The sequence below is a fragment of the Monodon monoceros genome, unplaced genomic scaffold (genome assembly GCF_005190385.1).
Source record: "Monodon monoceros isolate NGI ecotype Baffin Bay Population unplaced genomic scaffold, NGI_Narwhal_1 Super_Scaffold_20, whole genome shotgun sequence".
Classification (NCBI taxonomy): Eukaryota; Metazoa; Chordata; class Mammalia; order Artiodactyla; family Monodontidae; genus Monodon; species Monodon monoceros.
The window spans coordinates 107484006-107502424 of record NW_021703777.1 but is presented as its reverse complement, the minus strand read 5'-3'; the positions used below and the strand labels follow the sequence as shown (position 1 = coordinate 107502424).

General features: G+C 38.9%; 1 protein-coding gene and 1 long non-coding RNA gene across 3 annotated transcripts in view; both read right to left on the bottom strand.

The window, feature by feature from the left end:
- LOC114902575 overlaps nucleotides 1–5524 on the bottom strand; it is a 34943-nt gene extending 29419 nt beyond the window's left edge. Inside the window, exons 1-2 of the long non-coding RNA XR_003795543.1 lie at nucleotides 2810–5524; nucleotides 727–816 (exon numbers count right to left, since the gene is read on the bottom strand). This is a non-coding gene — a long non-coding RNA (uncharacterized LOC114902575). The remainder of the gene's footprint in view (nucleotides 1–726; nucleotides 817–2809) is intronic.
- A 4264-nt stretch (nucleotides 5525–9788) lies between these two features.
- EGF (epidermal growth factor) overlaps nucleotides 9789–18419 on the bottom strand; it is a 107163-nt gene continuing 98532 nt past the window's right edge. Inside the window, exons 25-26 of one of the 2 annotated variants that reach the window (XR_003795541.1) lie at nucleotides 18193–18276; nucleotides 9789–12053 (exon numbers count right to left, since the gene is read on the bottom strand). The gene's annotated coding sequence lies outside the window, so the exon portion shown is untranslated. Of the gene's footprint in view, nucleotides 12054–14355; nucleotides 18277–18419 lie in introns of those variants that run through there. The other variant, XR_003795540.1, reaches the window with a different exon arrangement.

Genomic DNA, 18419 nt, shown 5'->3' with positions numbered 1-18419 from the left:
GTCTCCACTTGAAGAACTGAAAATTGGGTCAGAAGCCAGGAAGCTTTCAGAGGATAAAAAATAACGAACAAGGAAGAGACAAATAGAAAACATCTGATTGGCAGGGGCCACGTAGTCAACCTGGTCCGGGGTGAGAACAAGGAAATAAGTAGAGTCCAGAGTTGGCTTGGCGTTAGGGGATTGGCTGGCTGGATACACTGCATTTCCGGTCAAGCGAAGCATTTACAGGGACACACAAGTTATCTCAGTGTCTGTTTGCTGATGCGGCACCCCAGGAAGGGGGGGCTCCACCTCGGGCCTAGAAATTCAATTCAGCAGCTGACGACAACTCACTGGAGAACTGCCCACTCTCTCTGCGTGTGTACTGGGGCTGTGGGCGTGGGCACAGACAACGCGGACCGCCATCAGTTACCGACTGATGTTGAAACAAAAGATGGGCCCACTCACCCCGGGGGGGGGGGTGGTCAGTCCTGCAGTGCAATTCCTGCCCCAGATCTTCCACAGGGGAAAGCTGGTCTCTAGCTTACATCACACCCTTGTTTAGTTTTTCCTCTCTGCCCTATCCCTGATTCCTTTACTCCTCTTCTCCAGAAAGCTTTCTTCCAATAAATAACCTGAACAAGAAACTGCGCATCAAGCTCCTTCCAGGGAATCCAACCTAAGAGGGGTGGTATTGCATTTGGTCCCAGGAAGCAACGCTGAGGGTGGAACGCTCTGCATCCCTACCTGGCCAGTTGGAAAGAAGGCTCACGTCACGTCACTGGTGGGAGGTGGAGGGCTGCTAGTTCCCAGCTTGGTGATTGCTAAGACCTTTACCTGTGGAGAACATGGTTGGGATTTGGGTGGAAAGCGGCCCATTAACTGGTTCAATGAGATAGGCATTTAGGGTATGTGGGAAAGAGTAACTGTAAGGCCTGGGAAACTTAAACAAGAGAAAGTGACTGGCAGGTCTATTGATTAACAGTTTAAAGCAAAGTATGAGAGCAAGAAAAGAAGGAACCTCTGGCAGCTTTTTACAATGACCCTCATCTCCTGCAGCTGGAAGACTTAATGGTAAGAACAGAAGTTGAGAGAGGGTTGGATTCCCAGCAAAGACCAAAGTCAGGGCCTTGATGGGGAAGAAGCGGGAGCCTGAGAATTGGCATGGGGATCTCTGGGTAGATGCACTTGAGAACCTGGACAGACCCCCTCCAGATTCCTATGAACTCCGGGGGCTTGCGGTGGAGGCCCCTCCCCAAACACACACATTCTTACTTGAAGAGGTTTCGCTTTCTCAGCTGCCTCACTGCTTGCCCTTGTCGTGATCTGCCCCCCGTATTCCCTCTTGGCCATCACACCCACAATTAGGGTCAAATCTCAGCATAACCAACCAAGGAACTGCTGGGTTTGCCAGGATAGAGGGGGATTGTCTTCCCAAGCACCACAGGGCCAGGCTAACATGAATCAGTAGGCGCCCATGGATGCTGGCGGGGCAGGGATGTGGATCAGGGAAGACAGGAGGGTGCGGAACAGGACTCATGCCGTGGAAAGGATTCGTTCAGGGTTTCCACTGCTACTTTCCGTTCATTTGAGAGACATCACTTTATTCCTGGGGTAGCAAACTGTTTGGTCAGCATGATTTTTCTTATACATGTAGTTTGTGATTTGAATGCTTTTATGCAGAGCCCACAACTCCCTAGTCTGTTATATGCGGTAGAATTATGTGGTCGTGTTATTTCCCTGGCCCTTGAAGATATTTGTTAGTTGTCCTGCTCTTCTCTCTGCCCCTTTGCTTTCAAGCATCAATTAAAATTCTCTTTATTGCTTTTTGAATCCCCTGAAAAGGCTTATTGCCTTTCTTTTAACATCTCTGTTTATTTACCCATTTAAACCTGGCTGTTTGTCTTATTATATTTAAATTCTATCACAATTTAACTGTAATTAATTCCTTATTTATTCATTCTTATCCAAGCTTCTAATCCTTCAGATTGCCTTCCAAAACATCTATATATTATCTACTGTTCGTGTGTGAACTTGGTTTTCTGTCATTTGTCACGTATGAATTTATAAAATGGTATATATTACAACATGAAACTTTTCACAATCTATTACGGTGGGAAGGATAATTTCCCACTAAAATGTTTGTGTTAATTAACAATTGATCATATGCTATTTACCAGACACCTTGCTTAAATGCATTATATCATAATCCTCACAACAGCCCTATGAAGTAGTTAATATTGTCTGTTTTACAGATAAGAGAAAACAAGAGGAAAGTTAAACAACATATTCAGTCACACATCTAGTGATTGAAATAAGCTGGGCTTGAAGTTGATTAACCTGAGATCAGAGCTCCTGCTCTTAATCACCACATTGTTCTAAAATTCGTTACTACCTTATAAATATCAACTTATTCTAGAAGAGACTCTTAAATCTCAGTCAGTTATAGCCTTAAAAATTTAACAAAGTTTGGAAAGACATCTATTTCGCAAAATAGTTTGACAGCGTTTGTGTGTTATTTTCCAAAACATGCAAATAGAAAAGAAGGAAAAAATACTTCTAAAATGGTATAAGGGAACAAAGGAAATTCCCAACTCCTTTCTTTTAAGTTCTCTGTCCTTGTTGGCTTACTTACTAATTCTTTTGCCTCATAAATTCCTCTACCTCATTTTTATTCACAGGGATTAAAACTACAGAATGAAAGGAAAAGAATCTCATGTGTATCTAACACTAGATAAGGTCCAATCATAAGAAAACTTACAATTTCCCATTAAGCCTGCCAGCTTTTAGATGAAGTTTAGCCTCCAACACAGGACCAAGAAAGACTCACCGGCTCCAGCTCACAGCTCCAGCCACCATTGCCTTGTTCCCCTTCCTTCAATCATTCTGGTATGTTCTCAGTTCTTCCAAGGAGCCAGCTGCTCCCCATCCAAGGGCCTCCACGTTCACCTGTTCTTGTGGTCAGAAGTGGTCTTTCTATCTCTCTCTTCCTCCTGTCAAACTCTCCCTTCTCCTCCTTCCTGTCTCAGCTTCAGTGTCAGATCCTCAGGGACATCTGTCTGGACCCTGGCAGACCAGGTTAGAGTCTAGCATCTCACGCTGTAAGCAGGTTCTGTCCTCATCATCACCATTCTAGTCCCCAGATGGTCTAATACTCTGTGAGGGGGTCATTTTATACCCAGCATTCTGTGCAGTCCCTGCAACATAAGTAGAGTCTCAACATTTTTTGAAGGAACGAATTGAACATAAAAATAAATGAATAGGGCTTCCCTGGTGGCGCAGTGGTCGAGAGTCCGCCTGCCGATGCGGGGGACACGGGTTTGTGCCCCGCTCCGGGAGGATCCCACATGCCGCGGAGCGGCTGCGCCCGTGAGCCATGGCCGCTGAGCCTGCGCGTCCGGAGCCTGTGCTCCGCAACGGGAGAGGCTGCAGCTGTGAGACGCCCGCGTACCGCAAAAAAAAAAAAAAAGTATAAACAAAGTGAGGAGAGAGTGGGCCAGAGCTAGAAAATTCTTGTTAATCATCCCAGGTTACTTTTACTGCTTTCTGTCCCCACTCTCTTGAACCCACTTATTCCTCAGCACCGCTTCCCTTCATTTCCCCAAGTAGCTGGGGTTCCATAAGTGAGGCCCGTGTGGAGTTGCGATGGCGTGTACCACGCAAGAGCTCACACCATGCCTCCTTGAGCTGTGCACGAGCAGGCAGTGTCAGTCCTGGTTAATTAACCCCCATGACACTTTTCAAGCACCCTCCATTCGTCACTCAGTAATAAGCACAATCCTTGGTTTCTAAATTTTCTCATTATCTGTAATTACTCTTTGAGGCACATGAGATGTTAACAGGAATAAGTACAATTATCCAGCTTTGCAATGAGAAGCCATACTTACCGACACTGTGATTAGGACGTCACTAAATATAGATGTGGTCATCTTAGGCTGAGTGCCAGTTCAACCAAATGATTGAAAGGCACCTTTTCCAGATGGCTGGGCTGATTGAAATCAGATGATTATATCATGTTTTTACTGCATATTTGTCCAGGAATATAAGGGAGTATTGTTATCAGAATGTTATCAAAAAGTGTTGAGGACTCCTGGAGGTACAGGTCTAGTAGTCTGAGTAGCAACAACTGAGAGAAGTGGACTGAGAAAAGAGAAGGAAAGGAAAGCAGATCTCTTATCTCCCCATCCCATGGGGAGTGCCAGGGAAATATCTACGGAGGGTAGATTTGCCCAAGAATCCTACCCTACCCCACTCCCCCATCCCACTCTGCTCCACCGAATCCAGATGACCCTGAGAACGAAGGGTCTCCTCCTGGTTTCCACGGCTGCTACACAATAAACTGATTGGCATCATTTCTCTCTACACCTGCCTCCTGATCTGTTGGGGGATTTCATAAACCTCACTCTGGCAGTGTCTCCACGTAGCCTACACAAACAACCTACAGAAGTTTCAGTGGAGAAAGATATTTACGTAAACACAGCAAAGCCTCCGAAACTCAAAGAAATTATCTTGCAAAAATGTGCCCTTGATTATAAAAGATGTATTCATCAGGATCCACAAATAACAGAAACCGAGCTCACGATGGCTTAGGCGAAAAAGGTACTGGATAGTCCACAGATGGTAAGGTCAGATCAGTATAGCTGGGGCCCGTTGTTAAAATGTCAGTGATCTTTCTCCGTCTCTGTCTCTCTATGTCTCTCTCTTTCTCTCCCTCCCTCTCTCACTCTCACTCTCACTCCCCAGTGTTGCATTTCTCTTTGTGGGATTCCGTCTCTGGCAGGCTCTCCCCAGGGGGTGGCAAAATGACTCCCAGCTGCACCATCATTATGTCTTATCAGCTTCGCATCTCTGGCAAAAAGAGCGGGAGTAACTCTCTCAAGAGCCCCTGCAGAAATCCCAGGATAGAGTATTATTATCCTGATTGAGATCAAGTGTTCACCTCTGGGGCCGGTCAATGTAAACTTAGGGATGAGAAATGCTGATTGGCCAGGCCTGGATCACATGGCCAGGAGATGAGCTCAGCCCCATCTAAGCTGATAACTGGGAAACGCTGTTGCCCAAAGAAAGAGCAATAAGGAGAAACGAGTCCCAGGCTGATAATAAGATAGTGCCCATTTCTGAAGGCACAGGGCTTTCTGCTTTCTAGAGGTATCTACTCCCCTGCCTCATTCCCCATTTGGCCTACAGGAATCTTTTCTTTCTTTGGGCTGATTGGTTCTCCTACAACAACAAAAATAATAGTCACTCACCCTTATATGATACTTACTATATGCTATTTACATGTTTTTATTTATGTATTCCTCACAGCTTCATATGAAGTTGTTACTATTACCACCCACATTTTATAGATGAGGAAACTGAAACACAGAGAAGAAAATAATTTGGCAGCTTTACACAGCTAGTAAGTGGTGGAACCGAGGGGCAAGTCTAGCAGGCTGGCTCCAATGGGTACTAACGTCTACCTTGCTATTTTGCCTTTATAATAGTTTTCTTTTGTTGCCATTTTATACAATTAGACTGCTTAAAGCATGGTTTCAAAAGCAAGGATGATGCTGAAATCTTTTTCACTCCAGGTTTACATAGAATTCTAATCTCAGAACTCAATGACTCTGTAGTGGGTAAAGGTAATTGAAATGTCTTAAAGATTTTTACATGTTGAGTTTTTGACTCGATCCAAAAAAAGAAAAGAAAAGCCTTGGAAATAGAGGAAGTCTCAAAAAAGATCCTCTATAACAGTATTTCTTAAGCTTCACTTATTCACAAATTTTCTATATCCATACAACACCTCAACTATTATTTACTTGGTATTTTTATTGAACTTGATCTTAAATTGACTCACTGTTTATTGGCCCTGACTCCAGCCTGAAGTACCTGAAATCATGGAGTTGGTGTTCTAATCGTCTTTTTCCTAAAACATATTAAAAATAAGCACCTGGGAAATCAAATTACAATGAGATAACACTCATGTCACCAGAAAGGGTAAAATTAAAAAGACTGACAATAGGACAACCAAACCACTCATGCATTATTGGTGGAAATATAAAATGGTACAAGCGTTTTATATTTTTTCTAAAGTATAGAAAAAATCTGTTTCTTATAAAACTAAAAGATACACCTAGCCTATGACCTGGCAGTTAGAATCCTACCTGAGAGAAATAAAAATATATTTACACAAAAAGACTGGCGTAAGAATGCTTATAGAGGCTTTATTCATGATGGTAAACTGGAAACAGACAAGAGAACAGATAAACTGTGGTCTATTAACAGAATATTATTCAGCAACATAAGGGAATAAACTACCAATGTACACAGAAAAATGAATGAAGAAAAAAATTAAGCTGAGTGAAAGAAGTCTTACACAAAAGAATACATATCATATGATTCCAGTTAATTGAGGTTCTAGAATAGGTAAACTTATCTATGGTGAAAAAAAACCAGAACAGTGGTTACCTGGGGATGAGATCGGGACAGAGACGAAGGAGGAACAGGCATAAGGGAGCTTTCTGGGGTGATGGTACTATTCTGTATTTTACAGGAGTTTGGGCTACATAGGTATATATATTCATTTTGTCAAACTCAGTAAATTTTACTAATATAGAAAAATAAACTAAATAGATAATCAATAAGGACCTACTGGATAGCACAGGGAACTCTACACAATATTCTGTAATAACCTATGTGGGAAAGAACCTGAAAAAGAATAGATAGGTGTATATGTATAACTGAATCACTTTGTTGTACCCCTGAAACTAATACAACATTGTAAATCAACTATATCCAAATATAAAATAAAAATATTAAAAAATGCAAAAAAAACCCAAAAAAGAAAAAGAAGCTATAAACAAATATTGAACTCATTAATAACCTGCATGCAGAAGGGTTTTAGGGGAAGTGCACCGGTGTCTGCAATGCATTAAAAATAAGATGAATCGATGGCTCCATCAAGGGGTGGCTAGAAGGTTAGATATGTGATGAAGCAAGTACAGTGCAATGTTGATGGAGAATCTAGGTGGTAGGTTTATGGCTGTTCGCTGTAAAATTCTTTCCAATTGGCTGCATTTTGAAATTTTCCATAATTAAATGTTGGATGAAAAGTAAATACCTAACCGTTAAAATAAACTGTTCACTTAGCTACCACTTGAAAGCACTTCATCTCCCTCCAGTGGTACGTGTTCAGAGCCTGCAAACACTGCTGGAGCAGAAACTTGCTTTTTCTTGACATCTAGATTTGCAGAAGAACATCTTTCCAGCTCTGTTTAAGCCTATAAAGCTGATTGAAAAAGTTGTGGTTCAGGTTCATATACATCTCTTCACTTTTCAAGTCACAAATTGCACATTTTCTCCTATTTGTCTCAATTCCAAGCTTTCCTGAAACAAAGGAACAACTGACTAAAATTTTGTAAATGAGCTCTATTCTCCTTCAGGAAGGTCATTCTTTAGGAAAAGAGAGGGATTTGGCTTTTGGACGTCTTGGTCACTGAACAGATATGTCTCTAATTTAACAGCATGATGGAAAAAAATGAAAGCTGATCATTATGGAACTTTGTAAGTTTTATAGGTGCCGCCACTTAAACCATTGCCTGAGATACTGTTAAAGTTTCAGTTATAGTATGCAGTTATCAAATATTTGAATCCAATAGCAACCCATATCAGTAGTGATTTGGACTAAAATATATTTGTGTGACAAATAAATGACTGTCATTCACAAGGTTTAAACAATAGTCCTTAATCAAAAGAAATTGAGAACGCTAGAGAAGCAGAGCAAGCAATATAAAACAAATTAGAATAGAAGATTTGGAGCTAGGCAGAATAAACAAAATGATTATTTTTTAAGCCATGACAATTACTATCTTGATCAAGGAAGAAAAGCACTAACAACAAATATTCAGCAGTCTGAAAGAGTTTGAATAGCTATTAGCATAGATTAAATTTGTGTAGAAAAAAAAATAGCACATGGGCTTGTTACTTGCTATGGTATCCAAAAAAATTCAATGCCTATAAAATGCAGAAATTGTTCTAATTAAGCAATGATAATGACTCTGTTTATTAGAATTGTAATTCAAATGCAAGCTTCCATTTTACATAATCTAGCACTAAAATGAATAAATTAATTGCTTTTAGGAAAAAAGAAACCCAGATTGCTATTTGCTTTATATCTGTGTATATGTGTATAAACTAATAGAGTGTAGGAATCAGATCAATGTTTCTTCTTCTTATAATATCTACATGAAAGTTATACTTATTAACTACCTAGATGAGATCTACTCTTAGACAAACTAATGATAACAAGTTTATTTGAAATTTAAAAAAAATGACAGTGATGCAAAAAGAAAAATTATTGAGCAAACATTAAGACTATAAGCTTTCAAAACTGCCTTCTAAGGGAAGAGGCAAACCTCTGTGGCTATAGCCAAATATAAATTACAGATCACTAAAAAAAAAAAAAAGGACAAGAGAGGATCCTGCCAAGAAAACCAGAGTAAGGAAACTATGGATTCTGTCTTGATCTCTCCCATTTGGTAAAATGGAAAACTCTTGTTGAAACCGTGTGATGAACAGACGAACATGACTGGGATCATGCATAATGCAGTGGTACGGATGCTGACAGATTCACACAAAGACACTTCCATTTATTTTTCATGGGTTTGAAAACTGATCTCTACAATGGTCCCAGGTGAGTGTATTTTTGGCTTAACAAATCTCCCAGAGTACTTTGATTTTCTTTGCATCCTAAATGAAGCTATCCATCATGGCTATGCCTCTTAATTGGCAAAATCGAAGAGATGGAAAGGAAGCCAAGTTTCTGATTAAATTAATGTGCCCATTTGCTGAATTATAGAAGACCTCTTGCAAACCCCAGATGGATCATGTGGTTTTTCTAGGACTAGTTTTTTAAAACTGAATGAATGATAGGACCAACTCTGACAAGCCAGGCTTGAAATGAACAGCTATAGGGTTTCTTCCTAGGCTCCCCAAGGTAGAATCACTTCGTTACCCTCCCCAGTCTCCTGCCAGAGAAATTTCTCATTATCCTGTCTCATTATATCCCCGTCAACCCCTCTCCATTGCACACTCACTCAAATACTTCAGTCTCCAGAAACTACCTATGTACTTAAAACTAAAGAAATATTGAAGCTAATTGGACTAGGTATCACTACGATGGAGTAAGCATCTAGATTAGGGAGTAAAAATAATAAAACGCTGACATGGTTCCCAGTATCCGTAATGTGGGGAAGTTGGCATCCTGCAGCAGGTCTGTGGGTTCTGGTGTCGGGTATAGGTTTTAGTTCTGAACCACAATATTTCCCCTCTAGACATCATTTGCACAGTTTGGAAATCACACTCACAGATCCCTGGAAGGGCCATACAGACCCACCTGGGGAAGCTATTGAAAAGGGGCATTTGACCATTTGTAATTGCAAGTCTGCACCTAGTTCAGGGCCTGGTACAAAGATAAAGAATGCAACGTAAAGGGTTCCTTTAAGATATCTGATTGAGAACAAGTCTTTCTTTTCTTCCATCTCACTGAAATGACAGACGAATAGAATCAAAAATATAAAAACCTGGCACAGTGGTTGAGAGTTCGCCTGCCGATGCAGGGGACGCGGGTCCGTGCCCCGGTCCGGGAGGATCCCACATGCTGCGGGGCGGCTGCGCCCGTGGGCCATGGCCGCTGAGCCTGCACGTCCGCGTCTGGAGCTGGTGCTCCGCAACGGGAGAGGCCACAACAATGAGAGGCCCGCGTACCGAAAAAACAAACAAAAAACCTATTTTAAGAAGATAATTCATAATTTTTTTCTTTTCTGGAATATTTTAACTTAACAGACATAAGCCTCAAACATCAGAAGCAAGTTTAACTTAACTCAATCCTGATTGATTTGCTACTCGAAGTGTGATCTGTGGGCCATCACCATCTACATCAGCTGGGAACTTGTTAAAAATGTACATTCCTTCTCCTAGACCTACTGAACCATTCTTTGCATTTTTGACAAGATCTCTGTGTGATTTTGTGGACACAAAAATTTGAGAGACACTGAGCTGGATGCTGGGGAGGTGGGTACTTCAAATGAAAAGTTGTATGGAACTTGGGCTAGGTTGGTTTCAAGGCACACTGGAGCAGAGGAAAGCCAAAGTTATACAGAAACAGAAATGGCTGGAAGAGGCCATGTTGTCAAGGGAAGAGGAAAAGCAGAGTGGAGAGAAGCAGAGACAAGAGGCCCTGGGACAAGGGACTGGGAGAACTATTCCAACTCCTTACGTTCCTGCCCAATCCTCAGAGCCAGAAATCTCTCACTTCAAATCTTGGATGGATACCCTATGATCTGTGGCAACTTTACATTTAATACTTCGTTAGGGCAAGTCTGATGCTAATCCCTGATTATCTCTATATGATTTTCCTGTGTGATGTAGTTGCTATCAAAACTAACAAGATTTGGGAAGTTGAGTGCAAAAAGGGAAATAAATCACTTAGTTCTCCACAGGATCTGGGCCACATCTGGAGTGTGGTGCTCAGTTTGGACACCTCATGTCAAAAAGGATCCTGGCACCTTTGGACTTCCCTGGTGGTCCAGTGTCTAAGACTCCATGCTCCCAATGCAGGGGGCCCGGGTTCAATCCCTGGTCAGGGAACTAGATCCCACATGCCACAACTAAGAGTTTGCGTGACACAACTAAAGATCCTGTGTGCCGCAATGAAGATCCCGTGTGCTGCAACTAAGACCCAACGCAGCCAAATACATAAATAAATAAATAAATATTTAGGCGGGGGAAGAAAAGAATACTGAGGGTACTGACACCCTGGAGTCAGACCTCCAAAGAGGCATAATCTGAACTACGTCTGAAAATATAATCAATAGAAGAACAGACAACAAAAGCAGGGGTATTTGGCTCCTGGAAAAGAAGATTCTCAAGATACATCTTGAAAAAGGAGACACTATTTTCTAATATTTTAAGGATTAGATAAAGAATTGAGCTTTCTAGATGTCAGAGCCAGCCCAGTGGGTGGCTGTGAACAGCTCACTGTAAGGAAAAATTTTCTTACGACTCCCACGGCATTACAAGCTGTCTTTTGAAGTACCAAGCTCCCTGTGACCACAAGTCTTAAGTCGAAAGCTGAAGCCAAAAGACCCTCTTCAGAGACTTGGGAGAGAAAATTCTACTTTGAGCATGGAACTAGAAGACCTTTGAGATATGTTGTATCTCTAAGGTTGTCCAGTTACAGGGCTAGAATTATAAAGGCTCTTTTCCCTCGTTTACTCTTGAGCAGGTAGAGTGACTGCTTTAGTGATCCGAGTGATCACCGAAGTCCAGATTTTTCTATTTGCCTTATTTTCTAAGAACTCTGCTGAGTTTTATGAGATTTTGAGTAACAAGATGGTAACAATTGTGAGGGAGTAAAAAGTCATTTGGAGTCCAAGAGAGAAATTGAAAGAAAGCTATGAGTTTGGAATGAGAAAGGAACAAAAGCTGGTTCCAAGAGTTCTAATATGGCAGGGGGTTAAAAAAGCTGTTAGAGGCAGAGGACCTTGAAGCTTCTGCTTTCTTGCATTTGTTATCTTTATTTCCTCTCTATTTTAATTGCTTAAAAAATTATCCCTATCAACTATCTCATGAAGGCAGGAAGTACAGACACTTTCATTATCATTTCCAGCGCAGAGCAAACATAAGCAAGCAATGCTGTATGAATCTGTTGAGTAATTTAGCAAACACAGAAAGTTGCACAAGGATTTGAAAAGCAGAATTTAAAACTTAAAGTTAACGGGAAAACCTAAACGACCAATTGCTAAAGGTCAGATTTGTTAATAGAAGAATGAAGCAAATCAAAGCAGCAGAATTTGAATGACTCTTCTCATCATACTTATGAACATCATTTTTTACCATCCCCAACCAAGTAATTTTTTATGAGGCTCCAAATGCCAATTTTCTATTTTTCTCTATATTGCCTCCTAGTTTGTACACAGCCTTTCTTTCCTCATAACCTCTGTTATCTCATTCCTCTTTTTTATACCTCTATTTGCCCAAAGTGTTCAGTATGTGTGGTAAACAGCATTCTCCGCCTCTCTTCAGACTTCCAACTGTGGAGGAAAATTCCCAGCTCAGAAACATGTTAATCTGGCATACATGCTCCATGGCTTCAGGGATCCAGAGTTCAGAAGACCCAACCCAGACAAATGCAAGGAATGTGAATAATTCTGCTTTGGAATCCATGAAGTGCTCAGTAAAATTTAGGGACAATATATTTTGTGTTCTTTTCACCCTTTTTTTTTTTGGCAACTGTGAAACGCACATTTTTTTCACTTTTATATTATGATATATGGGTAGTTTATGGAGAAATAATAACAATAGAAATACCTATGTACCTACTACTAAGACTTAGAGATAGCACATTACCAGGACCTCAGAAGCCTTGGATGCCCATCACTGAAAGGTCTCCTCTCTTAGTGCCAAAGACAACTACCCTTCAGAATTTTTTGTCAATGATTCCCTTGCTTTTCTTTATAAGTTTACCATGTAAGCCTACATCCACAAACAATATACTGTTTAGCTTTACCTGCTTATAACTTTATATAATGGAATTATTTTGTACATAAATTTTTCTTCTTTTCTGTTTAAATATTGTTTTTCAGATTAATCCACTTTCATGTGCATAGCTATAATTCACTTAACTGCTCTACAGTATTCCATAATAAACCTATACACTGATTTCTTATCACGTTACTGTTGATGGATATTTATACAGGCTCCAGTTTTTTTGCCATTGTAAACACTCTTGTATGTGCCTTGAGATATATTATTGGTGTAAGAGTTTCTCTAGGATATATACCTCAGATTAGAATTGCTAGGTTGTAAAATATGAACAATGTTCAAATTTGCTTGGTAATGCCAACATGGTGATACCAATTAACACCCCACCAGCATAGAGTACTGGTTGTTCCACACTTCTTGCCAAAACTTAGACAGGTCTGACTTTAAAATTTTTGCCAATGAGTGTGAAATGATATCTCATTGTGGTCGGATTTCCCAATTACTAATGTGATTAATCATTTCTTCATTTTTTTTTTTGCTTTTTGTATAAATTTATTTACTTATTTTATTTTTGGCTACATTAGGTCTTTGTTGCTGCCCATGGGCTTTCTCTAGTTGCGGCGAGCCTGGGCTACTCTTCATTGTGGTGCATGGGCTTCTCACTGAAGTGGCTTCTCTTGTTGAGGAGCACGGGTTCTAGGTGCGCAGGCTTTAGTAGTTGTGGCACATGGGCTCAGTAGCTGTGGCTCACGGGCTCCAGAGCACAGGCTCAGTAGTTGCAGCGCACGGGCTTAGTTGCTCCACAGCATGTGGGATTTTCCCAGACCAGGGCTCGAACCTGTGTCCCCTGCTTTGGCAGGCAGATTCTTAACCACTGCATCACCAGGAAAGTCCCTCTTCATGTGGTTTTTGGGGGCATATTTGTGTTCCCTTGTCTGCCTTTCTACTGCATTTTCTTTCTTGTTCCCTTTAGGAAGTATGTATATATTCTAGGTTTATATCATCCTTTGTCAGTTATATCTATTGCAAACTTCTTTTCAAAGTTACATCTTGTATTTTTACTCTCTTTGTGGTGTATTTTGAGGAACAGAAATGTTCTTAATTTTAATAATAATTTATTGATATTTTCCTTTTTGAGGTCTTAAGAAATTTTCCTTTAACCCAAGGTTATTAAAATATGCTCCTATAAATATTTCTAAAGGCATTCTAGCTTTGCTTTCCACATTTAAGTTTATATTCTACCTTAGATAGATTTTTTTTGTAAATGTGTAAAGTAGGGATCTGTTTCATTATTTTCTGCACAGTTAACTGATTTTCTCAGGTGTACTTGCTGATACTCCATTCTTATCCCACTGATGTGCATTACCTACTCTATCATCTTTCAAGTTTTCATGTATGGGTATTTTATATTCCATTTGTCCATTGTTGTTATATTTCTACAATGACACTACACTTCTTGGTGGCTATAGGTTTATAATAATTTCTGATACCTGCTAGATCAAGTCCTCCTATTTAATTCTTCATGGGTAACTTTTTTTGGTAAATAAGTTTATTTATATCATATTTTAGATTTCACATGTAAGTGATACCATATGGTATTTCTCTTTCTCTTTCTTTTTTTTTTTTTTGCGGTACGCGGGCCTCTCACTGTTGTGGCCTCTCCCATTGCGGAGCACAGGCTCCAGACGCACAGGCTCAGTGGCCATGGCTCACGGGCCTAGCTGCTCCACGGCATGTGGGATCCTCCCGGACCAGGGCACAAACCTGCGTCCCCTGCATCGGCAGGCGGGTTCTCAACCACTGCACCACCAGGGAAGCCCTATCTTTCTCTTTCTGACTTACTTCCCTTAATATGATAATCTCTAGGTCTATCCATGTTGCTGCAAATGGCATTATATCATTCTTTTATATGGCTGAATAATATTCCTGTGTGTGTGTGTGTGTGTGTGTGTGTGTGTGTGTGTGTATACAACATCTTTATCCATTCATCAGTTGATGAGCATTTAGGTTGTTCATGGATAACTTTTGACTTTTCATAAACAGCCTATATTCATTTAAATTTACCCACATATTTTCTCTTTCAGTTGGTCTTCTTTTCTTATATTTTCATGATTCAACCTGGTATCATTCCACTTCTGTCTGAAAAATTACTAGTATTTCTATTGGTGCATGTCTTCTGGTGTCCAATTTTCTGTTTTTGTTATCTAAAGTTTTAATTTTGCCTTCATTTTTAACAATAATTTTTGCTGGATATAGAAATCTAGTTATTTTCTTTCAACACTTTAAATATATTATTCTATTTTCTTCTGCCTTACATCATTTCTGTTATGTCTTTTGAAATTATGTTTCTTATTTCTGAATGCTTTAAAAGTGTTCTTATTTTCATTGTATTTAAGCTTTTAAATATTTATCTTGTTTAATTTTGTAGCATTTCTTTAATCTGGTTTATTATTTTTCATCTGTTTTGGAATATTCTCAGACATTATATCTTCAAATATTGCTTTTACTCCCATCCACTCTTTTCAACCCTTCTGGAATTAAATATATATATTTGGTGTGTGTTAGAAGTTTTTTTGTGTGTCTCATGTATTGTGCTTTTTGTATTTTTCATTTTTTCTCTTTCTCTTCATGTTTCAGTATAGATATTTTCTATTGACCTAATTTTCTAGTTCACTAATTCTCTCTTCAGCTGTGTCTAATATGTTAAACCCATTTACTAAGTTCTTTATTTCAGTTATTGTAATTTCCAGTTGATTATTTTTAATAGATTCAAATTCTTGCTGAATTCTTTTTTCTCAGCCTTTATATTCTTCAACATGTAAACCTAAGTTAACTTTAAATCCATGTCTAATAACTTCAGTAATTGAATCTCCTATAAATCTGTTCATTTTGCCTGTAGTTCTTTTTTCCTCTTCTCCTGGCTTTTGGTCAATCGTTTATCTCCTGGGTTACCTAATAATTTTTTATTAAATGCCAGACATAGCATATACAAAATTGAAGAAATAATCAGAGGTTTTCAATGATGTTATGTTCCTATAGAGAGGGTTCACTTTTTGCCTGTAGCAAAATTAAAGTTAAGATCACTTTAATCCTATTTGGGAATGAGCTAATTTGAATCTGTGTTTCTTTGTGAGAGCTGGACTGTTTCTAGTTAGCTCTTAATCTCATTTGGGAATGAGCTAATTTGAATCTGTGTTTCTTTGTAAGCGCTGGACTGTTTCTAGTTAGCTCTCTTGCCTAGGGTGTAACGTTCAAAGATCCTTTATGAAAGCTTGCATTGGTTATCAGGGCCACTCCTCTTCGGCAGGCCCTAAACTCTGATTTTTTTCTCCTAGCCCCATAAAACTGTTGAAAGCTCTGTTAAACCTTTCTTCATTTGACTGCTATTCTCCTCTTATCCTTTTAGTCTTCTGTTTAGAAGTTGGCAAATGCCTCAAGAAGAAAAGTGACAATAAATGTCAGTTTCATCTCTTTGCATTTTCCATTCCTTCTCTCCAAGATTTAACCCTTCAAATTCTCACTGCCTTAGTAGCTCTCTGATGCCTTCAAATAGATTGTTGTATTTTATGCAATTTTCTAATTATTCACAGCAGGAAATTTCTGATATGCTAGACTTTTATAATTTTCCATTTAAATTTTAGAATCAGTTTGTCAAGCTTTACTTTAAAAACATGAAATTTTTATTAAAATGTTATTGAATCTAAATATCTGTTTGAGGAGATATATTAAGACCTCCTATCCATGAACATGGTATATCTTCTTTAGGGTATCTTTTGTATCTTTTCATCAAGTTTTAAATTTTCTCCAACATAGCTTGGACCCTGTTAGATTTATTCATGGTTACTTCATATTTATACTACTATTGTAATTAATATGTATTTTAACTATATTTTCTAATTAGTATTACTGAGGTATAATTTTGTATTACTTCTTGCAATTTAACTGTAGATTCTTTTGTGTTCTCTATGAACAACTGTATCATATTAAAATAATGAGAGTTTAAGTTCCTTGTTTTCGATCTTTACATATTTAAAAAATTTAATCGCATTATTTTTGGAATATTATGGTGCTGTCAAATTACTGTCTACAACATCTAGTGCTATGTTGCATGGAAGTGATGCTAGTAGGGCATCCTTGGTTTGACTCTGATCGTCAACATTTCACCATTAAATATAATGTTTGCCATGGGATTTTAGCAGATTTTCCTTCACCAAATTAAGGAACTTCACTTTTCTTTGTATTTTGCTAAGATTGTTGCCATACATGGATGTTAAATTTTATTGAAAACCTTTTCTGCATTTATTATTTTTTTCTCTTTTTATTTGTTACTGTTATACTTATTGGTTTAAATACTTAACCAAATTTTCATTTATCATATAATTGCCATTTGGTCATGATATGCTATCTTTTAAATAAATTGCTGAATTCTTTTGTTAGTATTTTGTTCAGGCTTTTTACATCTATACCCATAATTGACTTTGGCTTGTAATCATTCTTTCTTGTGCTATACTTATCTACTTTAGAAATAAGTGTTATATTAACACCATAAAATCAGGTAGGGAGTGTTTTCCTTAAAAAAAAAGACTTAATTTTTTTAGAGCAGTTTTAGGTTCACAGCAAAATTGAGAGGAAGGTACAGGGATATCTCATATGCCTCTTGCCCCCACACATGCATAGCCTCCCCCATTATTGATATCCCCCACCAGAATGGTACATTTGTTACAATTGATGAAACTACACTGACACATCATAAACACCCAAAGTCCACAGCTTACCTTAAGATTCACTCTTGGTGTTGTACGTTCTCTTAGTTTGGAAAAAGGTATGACATGTATCCCTCATTAGAGTATCATCAGAATATTTTCACTGCTTTAAAACTCCTCTGTGTTCCACCTATTCATGTCTCTCCCTTAACCCCTGATAGCTCATTTCTTTTTAGTGCTAAATAATATTCCATTATCTGGATTATCACAGTTTATTCATTCACCTATGGAAGGACATCTTGATTGCTTCCAAGTTTTGGCAATTATGAATAAAGTTGTTATAAACACCAATGTGCAGATTTTCGTGTGGACATAAATTTTCAACTCCTTTAAGTAAATACCAAAAAGTTGATTGCTGGATCTTATGCTAAGAGTATGTTTAGTTTTATAAGAAGTAGTCAAACTGTCTTCCAACGTGGCTATACCATTTTGTATTTCCACTAGCAATGAATTAGAGTTCCTGTTGTTCTAAATTCTTGCCAGCATTTGGTGTTGTCCATGTTCCAGATTCTGGCCATTCTAATAGGTGTGTAGCAGTATCTCATTGCTGTTTTAAAATGTAAATTAAAAATTGTGTGGATCATCTTTTTATATGCTTATTTGCCATCAGCATATCTTCTCATTTTCCTTTTTTATTCTATGGAAGTATTTGTGTAATATAAGAATTAGCTATATCTTGAGTATTTGGTTGAATTTGACTGTTATGTCAGTTAAGATTAAATCAAGGAAGCAAACAACTAGGTATATGGAATAAAGAAGTTATTATAGAAATTATATCTTACCTAATTGCAGGAGGAGCTGGGAAAGTAAGATCCAGAGAAGGGATTTGGACGGTCAGAGAAGTCACTGATCAGCACTCTTGATGCAATGGAATGCATGGATAAGGTGAAGTTTACAGAGAAATCTGCACACCAGGCACTCTTACCTTTCAAGTGGTAGCTGAAGCAGAGCTGGTGGGGAGGTCAATGGAAGATGTCTGCATCTGTGTCTAGTGGTGGCACTGGGATCACTGGTGTGCATCAGGGTCAACAGGCCGGAAAAAGAGATTAACACCAAATAAGGGAGAGAGAGAACAATCTGCAACCTGGCAGCAATCACTATGGGGAAGAGTGAGGACTCACTGGCACCTGTGCATCTGTCTTTCACTGCATC